Raw genomic sequence first — 19777 nt, forward strand, 5'->3', positions numbered from 1 at the left:
GAACACAGCAGGCCAGGCAGCATCAGAGAGAACACAGTGTGGAGCTGGATGAACACAGCAGGCCAGGCAGCATCAGAGGAGCAGGAAGGCTGACGTTTTGGGTTGGGACCCTTCTTCTTAAATGGGGGAGGGGAAGGGGCTTCTGGAATAAATAGAGGGAGGGGGAGGCAATGATGGAAGGTGGATAGAGGAGCAGATAGGTGGGGGAGGGAGGGACAGGTCAAGGAGGCAGGGATGAGGCTAGTAGGTAGGAAGTGGGGGTGGGGTTTGGTCAGTGAGGTGGGAGGAGGGGATAGGTGGGAGGAAGAACAGGTTAGGGAGGCGGGGACGAGCTGGGCTGGTTTTGGGATGCGGTAGGGGGAGGGGAGATTTTGAAGCTTGTGAAGTCCACGTTGATACCATTGAGCTGCAGGGTTCCCAAGCGGAATATGAGGTGCTGTTCCTACAGCCTTCGGGTGGCATCATTGTGGCACTGGAGGAGGCCCAGGATGGACATGTCGTCCAAGGAGTGGGAGGGGGAGTTGAAGTGGGTCGTGACTGGGAGGTGTTGTCGTTTGTCACGAACCAAGTGTAGGTGCTCCACAAAGCGGTCTCCGAGCCTCCGCTTGGTTTCCCCGATGTAGAGGAGGCCACATCGGGAACAGTGGATACAGTATACCACATTAGCAGATGTGCAGGTGAACATCTGTTTAATGCGGAAGGTTTTCTTGGGGTCTGGGATGGATGTGAGGGAGGAGGTATGGGGGCAGATGTGTTGAGTTCCTTTCTAAATGCTGTTGATCTCTAGTATCTTCTGATTCTGAGACTGTACGCTACGTTGTAAAAGGCAATTTGTAGTTAAGAGTTAACTGACATCATGAAACAAACTCCACTCCTCAGAAGATAAAAGATTGTCCCTGGGATCTGCTAACCAAAGTTTCTAAAGGGTAACCAGTGTGTTACACAGGTGACCTGTGTAGTCTGTTGTGTGCAGCAGAATGTTTGAGTAATAGTAATGTCAACTTGCTCTAAAATTGAGCTGACATTTCACAAGAGATCACTGTGTATCTCAGATGTAATGTAACTAGCAATTAAGCAGTAGGTACTATCATTGTTCATCAAGATTGTTCCTTTCTTCAACCTAAGACACTGAGTGAATATTCTTCCCCACCAGGTATCAGTTACACTGACTTATATCAATAAGAAGATATTGGTGGTAAAAAATATACCCAAGATGCCCTAGATGATGTCTAACATAATACAATGGTGATCGCAATGAGGATTCTATTAATTGTAAGAAAAGTTGACTTAATTTCTCTCAGCATTGCCATCTGACATTTTAAATGCTTCTGCCACCATTTGTTTACTGTTCTTTACTCCTCGAGGTTGTCCTGTAAAATACCAAAAGAGGGAACATCTTTTTTGATGTAAAAACCGAAAGAACTGCAGATGCCGGAAATCCGAAGCAAAAAAAAATTGCTGGAAAAGCTCCTCAGGTCTGGCAGCATCAGTGGAGAGAAAACAGAGCTAACATTTTGGGTCCAGTGACCCTTCCTCAGAACTTTTCCAGCTATTCCTGTTTTTGTATCTTTTTTGACGTATTTATATTTCAAATTTGCAATTTTATTGGGCAGACTAAGGAAATAAGCATCAAGCAAACATTTATAAAAAGTTCTGTGAGGTCGTTGACTTGCTCACCAAGCTGGCTTGTTCTTGTTCAGACATTTCGTCACCATGCTAGGTGACATCATCAGTGGAGCCTCCGATGAAGCAATGTTCTTCTACTCTGCTTGGAAGTTATACTGTTTGGTCTTTATGGTGAGTAGTATCTTTTCCAGTTTTGTTCTGTATGGGTTTGTATATGGGGTCCAATTCTATATGTCTGTTGGTTGCATTGCAGGTGGAGAACCATGCCTCTAGGAATTCCCGTGCATGTCTATGTTTGGCTTGGGCTACTATGATTACCTTGTCCTAGTTAAATTGATGGCCTTCATTGTCAAGTGTACTGATATTAAGGAGTGTTTATTGTGCTGTTTTGCTACTAGTTGATGTTCATGTATTCTGATGTCTAGTTTCCTTCCTGAAACTACACACCGTAACGGACCAGACAGTAAAAATTCCAAGCAGAGTAGAATAACATTGCTTCATCGGAGGCTCCACTGATGATGTCACCTAGCATGGTGATGAAACGTCTGAACGAGAACAAGCCAGCTCGATGAGCAAGTCAACAACCTCACCCACAACCCGAGCTATAGATCTTTGCCAAAACTTTAAAAAGTTCTGTATTTGGTCCTCGTCCTTGTGTCTCAGAACAGAACTGAATCCATACTGTACAGAAACAGGCCATTCGGTCCAACAAGTCCATAATGACCCTCGGAAGAGCATCCCACCCAGACCCATCCTCCTACCCTATCCCATAACTCTGCATTTCCCAAGGCTAACGCACCTTAATCTACACATCCCTGGACGCTATGGGCCATTTAGCATGGCCAGTCAACATAGCTAGCACATCTTTGGAATGGATTATGGTTGTCAATTTGCTTCACTTTAATGTCTCTATAGGAATCAAGTTAGCTTAAAGTGAGAGGGCTTGCTTTTGAAATGAAAATAAAGAGAACTTCTTTCTCTCAGAAATTCATTGTTCTTTGGAATTCCCTTCCCCAAAGACTAGTTGACGCAGGATCATTCAATACTTTTAAGGCAAAGGATTCTTAACTAATAAGGGAATTAATGACTACTGTTGTGGTAAATCTTGATGACCCTAGATCAACCTCGCAGTCATTAAATCATGGAATCCTATTTGGCCCATCGAGTCCACACCGATCCTGCGAAGAGTATTCCACTCAGACCCACCCCCTACCTTTTCCCTGTAACCCTGCATTTCCCATGGCGAATCCACCCAACCTGCACATCCCTGGACATTACGGGGCAATTTAGCATGGCCAATCCACCTAGCCTGCACATCTTTGAACTGTGGGAGGAAACCGGAGCACCCGGAGGAAATCCATGCAGACACGGGGAGAATGTGCAAACTCCACACAGACAGTCACCCAAGGGTGGAATCGAACATGGGTTCCTGGCGCTGTGAGGCAGCAGTGCTAACCACTGATGTCCTAGCGCTGCTACCCATTGGGTATAAATAGCACAGTGTTGGCTGCATTAATTAGGATGTGGGTGAGATAGCTAGAGAGAAACACATGTAGAGAATAGCCTTTTAATAGGTGCAGCAGTGAGATGAGAGACTGTTATATTTCAGATTGCAATGTGTAGTAGCATTTAGTATTAATATGCCATAATAGTTAGGTGGTTGTTTCTGACTGGCACAGGCATGATGGGCCCAAGAGCCTTCTTCTGTACTATTTCACTCTATAAACAGAGTTCTAAAGAATTCTGATCACAAAGTCAGTTCTTGACCCTGCCTTCTCCTCAGTCAGTCTGTCTTGAATCCAAACTTGTAGTTAAAACCACACCACAAATGAGTTATCAGCGATAGATGGAAATTGAGGTTACAATCAGATCAGCCATGCTCTTACTGAATTACAGAGTGGGCTCGAGGGGCTGAATGGCCTACTTTTGCTCCTAATTCATATGTCCGTCCTTAATTAGGCTGTTTCGCAGTCACCGGGACAATCACATTCAATCACAGATTGACATCTATTCCTAATTCAGGTTTGGCCTGCACTGGGAAAAGAAGGTCACGTTGTGGGCTGCAAGCTAATTGCTTTAATTGTTGCTAATTCTGGGTAAAGCAAAGCTCTCATTCTTTCACTTTGTGATGAGCTTCACCATTTGAATCTTTACTGTATCCAGCAACAATTAAAATAAAGGGACCCCTTATGCAGTAAAAGAAAGATTTGAATTTATTTGTGGCCTTGCACAATATTGAACATCCCAAAACACTTTACATCCAGTGAAGTACTTTTGAAATAATTTTATGCAACCTTCTCATTGAGCTGAGTGAGGATAGACGGAAGGTCTTTTAAAGTATTGTCCATACCCATTTGTTCCTCACGCAGCAAAATTTATAGTGAACTAAGATACAGTTGAGCAAAGGCTCATTGGTACCTATTAATTATTCTAGCTCCTCAAGAAGGGAGGAAATAAATTGGTTCCCTTCTATTCAAGCCAGTTATATACTATTTTTAACAAATGAAAATCAATCTACAAATCTAAGCAATTTAATCCGTGTGACTGCAGAATGTGGTGAGATCTACACTGTTGCTATGGATGCTGTTAAGGTTATTATGAAACCTGTGAAATATTGTGCTACTTGGGATGGAAACAACTTGTGTTTACATAGCACCTCTGACGTAGTAAAATGTCCCAAGGCGCTTGACAGGACCATCATCAAACAAAACCTGACACTGAGCCACAAATGGAGATAGATGTAAGACAGGGGACCAGAAGCTTAGTCAAAAAGCTTGATTTTAAGGAGCATCTTAAAGGTAAAAGGAGAGAGGGAGAGATGATTAGGGAATTCCAGAGTTTAAGATTTTGACCCACTGCTCTCTGGGACACTTGTTCAATATTGAAGTGATAATGAAAAGCAAATGATGAAGAACCTCAAGAGTGAAGATTCAGGATCTGTGAGTCCATTCCTATTTCCACACTAGACAAATGGTAAAGGTGCCATAGTTCCATAGGACAGCTTTCCTGACTAGAGAGAGATGACTGGTGGTGGTTTAACCTGAGGGTCCCCTTGCATCAGGCATTGGGAAGGTGAGACATTCAGGGTGACCCAGTGCAGGAATCGAACCTGTGCTGCTGGCATCACAGCATCTGAACAGTTACGCTGACCCGCATTACAATGACGATTACCTGTGCCCACAGTTCAGCTGCTCCGTCACAATACTTTACAGCGCTATGTTGAATGGCCACATCAGCAGGATAGACTCACAAGACTGGCACAAGATACTTTTCCGTTCTAAAAATAAAAATGACAGGAAAAGACAGCACTGAGCCTCACCGTTACTGGCCGCTGTGTGGGTCTTAATAACTGCAAGCGTCAGCTGCAATCAGGATCAGCAAACAGCCGGGCGTATAACTGCAGTCTGCTACTACCGCTGCCATTGTTCCTGCTTTTCCTAAAGTCACTTACATGACCATTCCTTAGTTTCGCAATGATTATCAGTTTATTTGTGTGATTAAACAATAAGGGTGTGCAATTAATCATGATTACAGTCAGAACAGGGAAGGATTAGTACACAAGACGTACTGAGGTTTCAAAGATAAATCTCCTGTTGATTTCTCCAGCTTGATTCATGGAGCCGGTCTCCTTTATGGCAATCTATTGGTAATAGATAGTGACAGTTCCCCTTACTTTACACTCCCAGCATTTCACTTCCATGCTGTTTTTTTTTGGAATTTTGTGCATCATTGAGAATAGCAGGTTAGCCAGTCCTACCAAGCCCAATCCACTAGAACATAGCTGATCAGTACCTTTTCTCTACTGATGTATCTTAGCCCCTTTGCAGACCAAAATAACACCTCCTTTATCAGCTACTAACTTCAGCTCTCCTGTCTCTTTCTCTGCCAAGATGTAACAACACAACTTTAATTACTAAAGAAGTCACATTGGACTCAAAACACTAACTCAATTTCAGTCTCCACAGATGCTGCCAGACCTGCTGAGTTTCTCCAGCACTTTAAAGTTTTTTATAACTTTTCTTTTTTAACATTATGAAACATTCAAATATAGCAAGGTGTTTCACCAAAGCATTACAAAGCAAAGATGAGAGCTCATAAGGTGGCCTTTTTAAGGAGTGTTGTGGAAGCGTGGAGCAGGACATAGACGGTTTTGTTAGGAATCCCAGGATCTGCCCCTTCAACAGCCAAAAGGGACAATCGAATTAAAATCAGGAATGTACAAAAGTACCAGAATGAGAGCAGCTCAGACACAATATGCAGGAGAACAGTGGAACTGGAGGACGTTGCAGAGTAAGGGAAGTCAGAGGCCATGGAGGGAGATGAGAACAAGTTTGAGAATTTTAATATTGATACATTGCTTGACCAGCCTGGGAATGACAGGGGAACAGCGCTTGATGTGAATAAAGACGTGGGCAGCTGAGTTTTGGGTGGTTTAAGGAGGTTAGAATAAGGGAGAGGTTTACCTGGAATAGTATAACAGTGCAGTGTAAAGGTAACAAGGTGCCTTCCCTTCTCTTTAGTGTAGAAATAGCAGGTCTCTGGCAAGTCCCAGAACCATATGGCACATCAGATTTGCAGCGCATACCAACTGGACTTTTGACAAACTGACATTCAGCTACTCAATGGAGCTCAAACCTTCCAAACAGGAAAGCTCACCGTGAAAATATTGAGGATTAGAATGAACTGAAACACTTGAACAGACAAAATTCACCTTTCTTTTTAGCAGACTATTGCCTGTATCACCCTCAAGTATAATGAGACCTTCGCTGATGGAACATTTTATGGTGAATGTATTTTCTTTGTTAAAAGGCAAAAGCACTCCATGCGGGTGATGTGGTTTGTTGGTTGAAGCTAACAGATTCCATGACAGCAGTTGAATGTTTTCAGCAAACCTCTCACTGCACAGGAGCAAGAATGCTTGCAGCCTCAACCATATGCTGGAGCTTATGTTTCTTACTTTCACAGAGCTAAAGCACTTCATGTTGTGTTGATTAACACATCTTTTTTCAACAACCAAAGAAGGAGCTCAGAGTAGATCTGGTTCTCAGTAATATGCCTAAGATAGTTGAGGAACCTGGGAGGAAGATTGGCCTTGAGGTTCCACTATTCACTGAGATCATGGGTATTCTGTGACCTAATTTAAAAACAAATCTGCTCCTAATTTTCAACCCTGTGGGATTGAAACAGATCTCAGCTAGTATGAATTTTCATTCCTTATCCATTTCTTAATCTTTTATATGCACAAACATAAACACACACGGACACACACACTCACTCATTCACTCAGTTACTGATTCACTTACTCATTTTTTCACTCACTCAATCACTCACTCATTCATTTACTCACTTGCTCTCACTCATTCGCTCAAACATTTGCTCACTTAATCACTCACTCATTCACTCACTGCTCCCTCACTAGTAAAATACAAGGAGAGATATCTGTGGGAAAGGAGGCGGGAATATTGATTCAAGATAGATACTTTAACAAAATAAATCAAGCACATAAATAGTTTAAATTGAATGCATTTTATTTGTTTTTCTGTGGGATTTTGACCTGATAAAATCTATATTGATGATCCATTTATAAACTGTGCCTTGCAAGTATGGGTTTCATATTAAGAGCATCCTAAAGTGTATGATTCTATAGAGAACCATTATCTGTGCACTGTGAACTCCAGACAGCTGGAAGGATACTTAAGAGCGAGAAGCTGTCTTAAAAGGCATACATATTTCAGTGAGACTATGTTTCAAATGGTCATGTCACCTCTGTTACGGTGTTGGTGAGTCTTGGAGGAGGTTTGGCGTATTTCTGAATAAGTAAATAAACGAATAAGTGAGTGAGGCCTCCTACTAATGCCTTCTCCTGGATCAGAGGGCCCTATCTGCAGCTACAGAGCATCCTATGGAAGGTCTTCTCTTGGCACATCTGGCCCCAGTTATTTTTAAGAGTGTTTTCAAGTGGGCTCTTCCATCTGGAGGATTTTTCAGAGGAACTATCTATGTACTTCTCATTGCAATCTATATTTGTGGACTCCCATCTACCTCAGCCAATGCCCTACTCTCCCCAGTAAGTGATTGGCCCTCCTGCCTGAACAGTCCATTCACCCTTTCCAATTGGATGGGAGGTGATGTTGAACACCATTGGAGTCAGGATCTGTGCATGGCACCATCGTCAGAATTCCAGTGCCAACCCTAAAATTCAGTGCCAGGGCAGGCATACAGGGTGCTGCAGTGCCAGAGGTACCATATTTTCAAATCAGTCCAAATTGCAAAACTCCTGCCTAAGACTTTGAGGGACAGTAATGAATCCCACAGCCATATTCAGAGGTCAGAGGCTTCTCCTGGCCACCATCAGGATGTTTACTGTCCCTTTGTAGCTAATACTCCAGCCTCTAAGTTACAGGTTTGCAGGGATGCAAGTTCCACTTTAGAATTTGACCACAAATTATAGACTCTGATGAAGGTTCTGAAGAAAAATCAAAGCAGACTCTAAGTTTCAGGATAGAAAGACCATAAGAAATAGGAACAGGAGTGGGCTGCTTGGCCCTTAAGCCTGTTCTGCCATTCAATAGGATCATAGCTGATGCAACATGCCTCATGTCCACTTTCCTGCCCTTTGTCTGTAACCTTTGATTCCCTGACTGATCAAGAATCTATCTCAGCCCTAAATATACACAAGGACTCTGCCCCCACAGCTCTCTGTGGCAAGGAGATCCCAAGAATCCTAACTCTCTGAGAGAAGAAATTCCTCCTCATCTCAGTTTTCAATTGGCACCTCTTTGTTCTGAGATCATGTATTAGGTCCTAGATTCTCCCATGAGATCTTTCCTTCAACTATTTTTCCAATCAAGCTGTTCAGATACAATATTTCATACCACGGGTGTAGGTGGAACTTGAACCCAGGCCTCCTGGTTCGGGGGGTAGGGACACTTCCATTATGCCATGGGAGACCGAAACTCTGTTTCTCTTCCCACAAATGCTGCCAGACCTACTGAGTTTCTGTAGCACTCCCTGAGCCTGTTGGAAAATCTCTATACTCCCAGTGAGTTCAGAAGCAATGTTGTGTGATCAGAGGTCTTCCAGAAGAAAAATTAAGCAAAGGCCAAACCTCTTCCAACAGCCCAGCTCCCAACTGCTCTCCCATATACAGTAACTCCACTGAGGCCTGTATCCCATCATCAAGTCACCCTTTAGTGACACGTCATGAGTTCCTGACTCGAGAACTACTTCCTCAGAGCCAGCTCTCAGAGTGAGCAGAACCTCTGACACTCCTGATAATATCTGTCATCCAGGGCTCCCTGATTGGACCAGAATACCAGCCCCAATCAGGGAACTCATAATCTATGATGTCCACCTGGCTGACCTCATTACAATCAGTATAGCCATGGAATATGTTTCAGGCTGAAATGAATTTTCAAGGTTTTTGGAATTCAAGAGGTTTTGAGGAGCCAGTAGAGAAATATAGTTGAGGATGTGGGTTAGCCATAATCTTAAGTGGCTTTGCAGGTCGAGGATAAATAAGCTTTACTCGTTCTCCTATTTCTTACTGGTGCATTCACCTTTGTGCAAAGTGTGTTACAGTTGAGTACATGATGTCGAGCATTTAAAGTCATAGAGTCATACAGCACAGAAACAGACCCTTTAGTCCAACCAGTCCGTGCTGATCATAATCCCAAACCAAACCAGTCCCACTTGTCTGCACTTGACTCATATCCTTCCAAGCATTTCTTATTCATTTGATCGTATAAAGTTTACAGAAATTTCAATACAGTGCTTTGAAGACTAATTTTAGGGTGTTAGTTTTTATCCATCATTATTGGAAGTGCTCTCATGCCCATTCCCCACACATGAGGCTAGATAGTGTGTCAATGCACAACTCAACTGTGGGAAACATTACAGTCAGAGCCTGATCTTTGCCACTTCTGATGTATATACTCTGATACGCTGTTGGGAGGTCCACTGCATAACGGTTGGGAGCAGATATCACAGAAGTGTTTCAGTGCAGGAGGAGGCCATTCAGCCCCTCATGTCCCTTATTGGCTTTTCAAGTGGTCATTACCCACTGCTATTTCCACAGGTCCTAATGCTGTTCTCCATTATCCCCTCATTCTGTGATACTGGAGTTTGCCAAATGACCTGCCAAGAGGATTCAGCAAAGACTGCACAATGAACCCATGTGAGTTGCTGTTTAGTTAAGGAAATAAAACACAATTATACTCAGGGCCGGTCTATGGAAATAAAGCATTAATTAATATCAGAAAGAGCCACAATATAGTTAGTGGCACTAAGTGTTACTTATTACAGGAGAATTATTCAAGGAGATTTTAATGAGACTGAGTTTGTAATGATTTGATGACTGCCACTTTGCTTAGAATTGCTGACTGCATTAAAAAGAAATAGCTCCATTACAGCAAACAAAACAGCTGGACTTCATCTGCAATGTCACTTTGAGATTTTAGTTTTTAGCCCATTCCAACACCCAAACACCCCCCCACATGCACACACACACACACACACACCCACACACACATTCACACCCACGATCACTCACACTCACAAGCATGCACTCAGTTGCTCACACATCTTCCCACATGTATTCACACCCACCCCGCTCACACCCACCCTCACACACACCCACACACACCCACCCCACTTCCACACCCACAAACACACATACACACACACACACACACACTCCACCCTTCCCTCTCTCTCGCACACAGGCATGCACACACACGCGCACACACATGCACACACACGCACACACACACACACACCTACTCCACCCTTCCCTCTCTCTCACATACACACATGCACACACACGCGCACACACATGCACACACGTGCACACACACATACACACACACACACCTACTCCACCCTTCCCTCTCTCTCACACACACACAGACACACACACGCACACACATTTTTGCACCTGCACAGCACACACTTTCACACCCACATACATACATTCACATTTACACAAATATTTACACACATACATTCACACAGAAAATACAAAGACACACAGATACATTCAGTCACAGATACAAAAATACATGCGCACGTATGCACACTTCAAAATGTTCCAATGCTTTGATTTATTTTCAGTGGATGCCTGTGTGGAAACATAATGGAATAAACTTCATGTTGGATCTTTTTAAATTTTAGCAACATACTTAGAGAAAGTGATATGATACTTAGCTAAACACCTATGTAATAAATACAATGCATTTTACGGAACAGAAATAGACCATTCAGCCCAACTAGGCCTCGCTTCGCATGAGCCTCCTGAATGTCTCCATCATCCAACCCCAATAGTCAAGCAAGGTGTTCATACCACAGCCAGACAGGTTGTAAATCAATTTTAAATCCTTCCAGCACGCACCCAGGGCAGGCAACAAACAGTGGCTTGGTAGTCAGCATTGTTGTCTCCACAGCGCCAGGGACCCAGGTTCAATTCCAGCCTTGGGCAACCATCTGTGGAGTTTGCACATTCTCCCCGTGTCTATGTGGGCTTCCACTGGATGCTCCAGTTTCTTCCCACAGTTCAACGATGTGTAAGTTAGGTGGACTGGCCATGCTATATTGCCCATAGTGTACAGGGGTGTGTAGGTTAGCCATGGGAAATGCAGAGTTGCAGGGGTATGGGTCTGGGTGGGATGTTTTTTGGAGGGTTGTGGATGTGTTGGGCCGAATGGCCTGTTTCCACACTGTAGAGATTCTATGTGTGGGAGACACTGCTGGTCAGTTGTGTGTGTGTGATGAATATAACTTTGAATCGTCTGCCATGATAAAAGTGTAGTCACAGCACGTGGGACTCTCTGAGTGATCAGTGATGCAGTGTCTGGATCATGAGCCCCTCGAATTGTAATTTGAAAACCAACTGGGTTTAGAAATGTTGTTTTGTAGTTAGTCAATTACTTCCAGATGCTGCCCTAAATGTTGTTATAAGTCCCTAATAGAAATTGCACCAGTGTTTGTCTATTAGATAAGGTACCTGCCAAGGGGCTATAAAACATTGAAAAGGACCGCGGAGGATAATCATTTAATTTATTTAACTGCAATCAATACTGTGTGAAACTCAAACCCAGTCAATCTAAATGACTAGCACATCTCTGCAACCAAATAGTGTAAGGTGCCATCAACCTTAAGAAGAAATGCATCTTGTCATGGTTTGGTTCAGGACAGTTACTGCCTTGCGGATGATGGTAACTGGGATTAAGTGGAAATAATATGGTATGCAAGTGCAGCAAGCCACAAAATTCAGTTTAGGATTAACCCTATCATCTTGCCACCAATTTCATCCACTTTCAGACCTCCCACCAGCCACTGTAGGCTCATGAAAATTATGTTGGAATGGGGTTTCAATGCTTTGCAGAATAAAACCCCACAGAGCTCTGTAACAGCATCCACCTCTCCTTTTCAATGCCTCAATGCATCTGCTGTGATATAGTGGCATGTACCTTTAAGTGGGGGCGGGTTTGTATATCCAGAGGAAAAATAGTTAAAAACATAATGAAGTTCCATTTTGAACCAGTTTGTCTCATTCGCCAGTTTTACTGGTTTGCTTTGTGGGTTTTAATTTACCAACATCAACAGAATATGACACATTAGTCCCACAGTTCATTAGGCAGTCTGTAACTGTAGTGTTCGAAGTCAGATGCTCCCAGTGAATATTATCTGCTAATAATCTTGTGAAGAAATAAAGAACCCACATTATTGTATCTGTAATCAACATCTCATCTTAAACCTGTCACCCCTGGTATTTGACATTTCCACCTTGGGAAGAAGATTCCAACTATCCACCCTATCCATGCCTTTCATAATCTTATATACTTCTATCAGGTCACCCCTTGATATCTGATGGTCTAGCAAAAACAATCTAAATTTGTCCAGTCTCTCCATATAGGTAATACACTCCAATCCAGGCACAACTGGTAAACTTCTTTTGCACCTTCTCCAGAACCTCCATATCCTTCCTATACTGTAATAACTGCACAAAAAACTCCAAACACGACCTAACTAAAGTTTCATACAGGTACAACATGACTTGCCAACTTTTATACTCAATGCCCTGACCCATGACAGCAAGCATGCTATACGCCTTCTTTATCACTTTATCCGCTGGTGTTGCCACTTTCAGAGAGCTATGGATTGCATCCCAAGATCCCTCTGTATATCAATGTCCCTAGGGGTCCTGCCATTTACTGTACACTTTTCTCTTGCATTTGACCTCACAAAATGTATCACCTCACACGAGTCTGGATTAAACTCCATCTGCTAATTCTCTACCCAACTTTCCAACTGATCTCTATCATGCTCTATCCTTTGACAGCCTTCCTCACTATCCATAGCTCCTCCAATTTTCATCACCAAATGTTGTCTGTGATACGGTTAGGGTTAGTTAGGGTTAGCTAGGAAACTTACTGATCAGACCGCAGACATTTTCATCCAAATCATTTGTATATATTACAAACCACAGAGGTGCCTGTACTGATCCTTGTGGAATACCACTGGTCACGGGTCTCCAGTCAGAAAAATACCCTTCCACAACTACCCTCTGTCTCCTATGACCAAGCCAATTTTGTATCCAACTTACAGTGGATCCAGTGTGACTTCTGGACCAGCCTTCCATGACGAAGATAGACAAAAACTTTAATAAAGTCCATATACTCTTAATCATATGAATTATTTCTACAAAAAAGCCAATCAATTTTGAGAGACGAGACCTTTCTGCCTAAAGCTATACTGACTGTCTCTACCATGTCCGTTCTTTTCCAAATGCGAGTAAATCCTGTCCTTGGGAATCTCTAGTTCTTATGTTCTTGTGTCCTTATGCTCCTTAATTCCCCCAGCTGCTTTACCTTGTGCTTTGAGACAATGCATTGACCAGGTGCAGGGGGAGGTGGTTGAAATGTTTGAGGGGGAGTGAGGGGAAGGGAGTTAAGTGGATGAAGTGTATTGAAGACATTAGAGCTGAAGGGATTGAGACTAAGGGAAGTTTTAGAATGGTCTGAAGAATTGGGCCAGTGTTCCTGTGAATGGAAATGGACTCTTTGACCTTGGTATCAACTCAGCTCCATCTTCACCTTCATCAACATCTGGCTATCCACAGAATCATAGAATTGTAATGGTGCAGAAGGAGGCCATTTGGTCCATCTTGTCTGTACCAGCTCTCAGTACTTTTAACTTATTGCCAATCTCTTACCCTTTCCCCATAAGCCTGCAAATTTTGTTCTCTTTAAGTAATTATGCAACACCAACTAAATTGAGCTTTGATTGAATCTGCTTCCACTATGCTTCCAGACATTGTATTCCAGACCCTAACTACTGCTGTGTAGTTTGATAATTCTTTTCCAAGTCCGTGGGCATGGACCTTTGATTATTGCCTAAAGATAGTCAATTCTAATAATTTGAAAACCTCTGCATGAACTTCCCCAGCCCGGGAGCTGCATTAATTAACACCATTCCATATATGATAACTCTTACTCCTGAACAAAAAGCTTGATTTCCTTGCCAGAAGATACCTTTCTCCCTTTTCAACTGAGATCTTGAAACCTTCTGTTCTGAAGTCAAAATGAAACTGACGGTTCTTTGGGTCTGTTGTGAATTCAACAATATAAACATTCCATCCATTAAAACTGCAGAGTTCTCCCAGGCACTTGACTGCAGCAAAAGCTCGTAAGAACTGCAGATGCTGGAGTCAGAGATAACAAGGTGTGGGGCTGGAGGAACACAGCAGGACAGGCAGCAATAGAGGAGCAGGAAAGTTGACGTTTCGGATCGGTACCCTTCTTCAGAAATGGGGGAGGGAGAAGGGAGCTCCGAAATAAATAGAGAGGAGAAATTGGGCTGGGGAAGGTAGGTGGGATGGTGATAGGTGTGTGCAGTCTCATGTTTTCTTAGAATCGATGCACTTACGTTACTGTTTCAAATGACTTTCTGACCTGATTGAAAAAAAACCTTCACAGAACTGACCCAGATTTATCTGCAGTTATTTTAAAATCCAAATTCCAAACTACAACATTTATGTTATACAACTTTCATAATAAATACAATTCTACTTCAGAGGAACAGCAGGAACAGGAGGAGGCTAAGCTTACCCCTCAGATTCCTCTGCTATTTCCTTACATAATGTGTACTCTGTATCCTAACTCTATTTATCTTCCTTGGTTCAATAATCCAAAAACTTCTAACAAACAACAATAAGTTTTGTGATCTTTAAATAACCTAGCCTCAGATTTTAGAGCATGAAGATAACAGTTCAAAGGTCAATCAGGAGAGGGCATATATTTAAGGTGGAAGGCAAGATGGTTGGAGGGACCTTGTGCAACGGTTCTATTCACCCAGGGAGTGTTGAGGTTTGGAATGCACTGCCTGGGAGGGTAGTAGAGATAGGTAACTTTACAACCTTTAAAAAAATACTTGGATAAGCCAATGTTGCTGGGTACGGAAGGTTTGAGTTATAAAGAAAGGCTGGATAGGCTTGGACTTTTTTCACTAGAGCGAAGGAGGTTGAGAGGTCACCTGATAGAAGTTTATAAAATCATGAAGGGAATACATAGGGTTATTGGTAGTTGTCGTTTCTCTAGGATAGGGGATTTCAAGACTAAGGGGCACATTTTTAAGGTGAGAGGAGAGAGATTTAAAAAAGACATGACGGGCAAATTTTTTACACCGAGGGTGGGTTGCATGTGGGATGAATTTCCAGAGGAAGTGGTGGACGTGGGTACAATTACAACATTTAAAAGCCATTTGGATAAGTACATGAATAGAAAAGGTTTGGACGGATATGGGCCAGGAGCAGACAGGTGTGACTAGTTCAGTTTGGGATTAAGTTTGGCATGGACTGGTTAGACCGAAGGGTCTATTTCCATGCCACATGACACTATGACTCTATGACTATGGGTCAAGTACTGAAAAGTGGGACAAGTGTAATTAGGTCAGCAGAAGCTTCATGGGCTGAAGGGCCTATTCTGCACTGTATGATTCTATGATGCAGCTCTTGAAACTCTAATAACTGGCTGAAAGTGATAAATCTCCTATGAAAATTCCAGGCTGCAACCTGGCCCCAGTGATAGTCTATGTAAAAGTGTTGTATGAAAAGTAAAGCAGTGAAGATATTGTACAATAGATTTATTGATTGCAATTGCATCCCCTACAGGGATAAGTGAGGACCTGTGCATCAATGTTCCAAATGCAGTGGCCGTTCAGTGTCTTAATTCCATGCCTTGTCTCCATATCATTTTGCGCACTTGTCTTGCTAAAAATCTTAGCGATCTGAAATTTAAAATGATTAACTGAACTGGCATCTCAATTAATAAATTTTAATCTGCACTTGTTAAGATTTTGGCTGCAGCAGCCGTTCCCTTGCCTGCCTTCTCTTTGAACATGGCTTCAGATGGGGTTTATCCAGGATTGGCCAACACAATGGATTATCTCGGCCACATCTCCCCATGCTGATTGGGAACAGGGGATCGATGTGGCGTTAAACTGTGCCCTCCTCCATCTGCTCCCACTGGTGGGTGTGCTAAGAGTCAATGCCGCGATGGTACTTTGATGAAGAGCAAGGAGATGTCTCCCTGGTGATCTGGGGCTGGATAATTACAGGTGACCAAGGGCCCATGCTCCAATCCCCCACCCCAGAATAGAAACGTGGTGGCCTTTAGTTGGGAGTTAAGTGACTTCCTGGTAGGACGTCCACCCCTCCTGAACAGGGAGTCCCAATCTCAGCCACTCTGATTGTCTAGCAGCACTGACAGTCAGGCTAACTCTGTAGGGAGGTCCACAAGGCCAGACCCCATTGATTATGGAGGAGGGTAAGTCCAGGACCTTTGGGCTTTTGGTGTGTGTGGGAGTGTTTAGACAAGGGCTGGGTTTTGTTTTTTTGGGGGACTAGTCAGAAGAAAGTGGTGCGTGCTTTATTTTCAAAGAATGCCCCCAATGGGTAAGGGTCCACCTTCCAATGCTAGTGCCCTGCCTTTCGTAGAGTCATAGAAATGTACAGCATTGAAACAGACCCTTCAGTCCAACTTGTCCATACTGACCAGATAGCCTAGGTAAATCCAGTCCCATTTGCCAGCATTTGGCCCATACCCCTCTAGACCCTTCCTATTCATATACCCATCCAGATGCCTTTTAAATATTGTAATTGTACCAGCCTCCACCACTTCCTCTGGCAGCTCATTCCATACATGCACCACAGTCTGCGTGAAATATTTGTCCCTTAGATCCCTTTTAAATCTCTCCCCTCTCACTTAAATCTATGCCTTATAGATTTTGACTCCCACACTCTGGGGAAAAGACCTGGTCTATTTACCCTATCTATGCCCCTCATGATTTTATAAACCTCTATAAGGTCACCCCTCAGCCTCTGAAGGTCCAGGGAAAATAGCCCCAGTCTATTCAGCCTCTCCCTATAGCTCAAACCCTCCAACCCTGGCAACATATTTGTAAATCTTTTCTGAACTCTTTCAAGTTTCACAACATCTTTTCTGTAGCAGGGAGACCAGAATTGCACACAGTATTCTAGAAGTGGCTTAACCAATGTCATGTACAGCTACAACATGAGCTCCCAACTCCTATACTCAACGCACTGACCAATAAAGGAACGGTTACCAACAGTTTGAGAGAAAGTGTGTGGTCACTCCCACTTGCCTTCCCACAGCATCATGGCAGGGGCAGCGTAATACTGAGGCTAACTGATCTTCTCACAAGTTAAACTGTCCCATTATTATTTATTCACACATAGTGGGTGAGCTGCTGATTTGGGCACCCACCTACATTCAGTGCTAATGGGTTGAGTTTGAGGGTGGGGTAGGGTGATGATGGGCTCCCTACAGTATATGCTCCCCTGCCCGGCCACTCATAACATAGCTGGCAGGGGCAGACAGTATCTAATCCATGATCAATATTTACCCTAAAATCATCATCACCCAAACAGATTATTGCCGCTTGGGAGAGTTTGCAACAGGTGTACATCATTGGCTGTCGAGCACTTTCAGATGTGCTGAAGGCGAGGCACTACAGAAATGCAATTTATACATGCATTTGGGTCCAGTAGATCAGACAAAGGACTATTTTGAGCATATCCTGCTCCTGGTTGGAGAATTGTTGAAAATGTAACAGAATTTAATCAAAACAATAAACTGGATAGATAAATTCTATGACTTTTTTATATACAAGAGAAAAATTACTATGTTTACTGAGGTAGAAAGATGTAATGGCTTTTGGAACAGACTGAAAAACAAATGTCATGTTCAATTCAGAGTTGTAAATTTGGTGCTATTACGAGATAAATCACTTGTGTTTAGGAAACTCACTTGACATTTCAAGGGACTTCGGATTTAAGCTCTGTGACTAGGGCTCTGGGATACATTAGAAGGAGGCAATCTGTATTATAGATTGTAAGCGTATCCATTTCATGTACTGGGGAATGCTTTATCACACTGCGGTACATTTGAATATATGAAATGTGGTTATACCTGATTTGCTTTATTTAGGGCACTGTTTCAGCAAGTTGGAATGTGTCAAAACTATAGATTTTTACATTTGTATTCCAAGTCACTGAGTACAGCAAACTTGCAGCACCGCTTTGGAACGTCAATGGGGACCATCATTGGTAGGTGGAATGATTCGATTTAAGAAGCTCACTTTCACAGTTGAGAGCTTGCAATAGTAATAGCGAGGCTTTCCCCAAATCATGTACAAGTGCAGGACCAAACTGTGAGGCAGATATGTGGCAAAATTAACAGGAAATGTCCAACCATTTACAAGAAAGGCACTGGCTTGTGCTGTGAACAGCCTGACAGGGTAATGCCTCTGGACCCTACCTGAGGAGATGAACTGAGTAATGGTGATGAGTAAACATTAGATTACACTGAAACTCAACAGCTCACGGCTGCAGATGTCTGACCTCTTCACCTTAGAAAGCATCTTGTATAGCTGAGGAGAAAAGGAAGAAACATTTGCACTTATACAGTGCTTTTCACAACCTCAGAACATCCCAATATGCCTTAGAGACACCAAATTGTAGCTGCGGTTATCATATAGGAGAGTTGACAGTCAATTTGCATGCAGCAAGCTCCAACAACTAATCTTACGATAATGACCAGATGGTCAGTTTTAGTTAAGTTGATTGAAGATAAATATTTACTGGGACATCCCCATTATAATCACTCTGCTCTTCTCAAAAAATAGGGGCTGCTATTCAACATCTCATCCAAAAAGGCAGCACCTCTGGCAGCACAGCACTCCCTCAGAGCTGCTCTGAACTGTTAACCTAAAATATATGTTGGGGTTTTGAAGTGGGACTTGAATCTTCTAACTCAGAAGAGAGAGTGCCAAACACTGAGCCACAGTTGAAGAACTGAAGAGTGGTGTAGGGCAGGTGAAGCTGGTATCTGGATTTGAGAATATATGAGTTGGTGTTAGGGAGGGAAACTGATGCTGTTAAAATTCTGCGAGTGAATTATAATTTACTTCTACTCATTTATTTATAGTTCACAATTTTACAACAGAGCATTTGATCTCAATGGCTTGTGTTGTTTATGTTTCAATGAGTTATCTCCTACTCCTTTGCACTCAACTCTGTCAGCCTAGTGAATCTTCTCTGGACTTCCTCCGATGCAGTATATCCTTCCTTGGATAAGATGCTGAAAGCTGTCCATGGTATTCCTGTTATGGTGCTGACTAGCAAAATGTTGCCATACTCCTACCAGACCTTAAGGCTGATGTCTCATTACAGAAAGTCAACAGGTGGTTGTTTCACACGAGAGTCACCACTTCTCAGGCGAGACGTAAGGTTGAGAAGGAGAGTCCTTCATGGTAATCTCAGCTGGTAAAAGAATTGAACCCAGACTCATGGTATTTAAACCTGCCATCCAACCAACTGAGCTCAAAGTAAGGGACTGCAGATTTAGGACTGAGTTGAGGGGGAACGTCTTCACCCAAAGAGTTGTGAATCTGTGGAATTCCCTGCCCAGTGAAGCAGTTGAGGCTACCTTGTTGAATGTTTTCAAGGCAAAGATAGATTGATTTTTGAACAGTAAAGGAATTAAGTGTTATGGTGAGTGGGTGGTTAATTGGAGCTGAGTCCATGAGAAGATCAGCCATTATCTTATTGAATGGCGGAACAGGCTCGAGAGGC

The sequence above is a fragment of the Rhincodon typus genome, chromosome 1 (genome assembly GCF_021869965.1).
Source record: "Rhincodon typus isolate 14 chromosome 1, sRhiTyp1.1, whole genome shotgun sequence".
NCBI lineage: Eukaryota > Metazoa > Chordata > Chondrichthyes > Orectolobiformes > Rhincodontidae > Rhincodon > Rhincodon typus.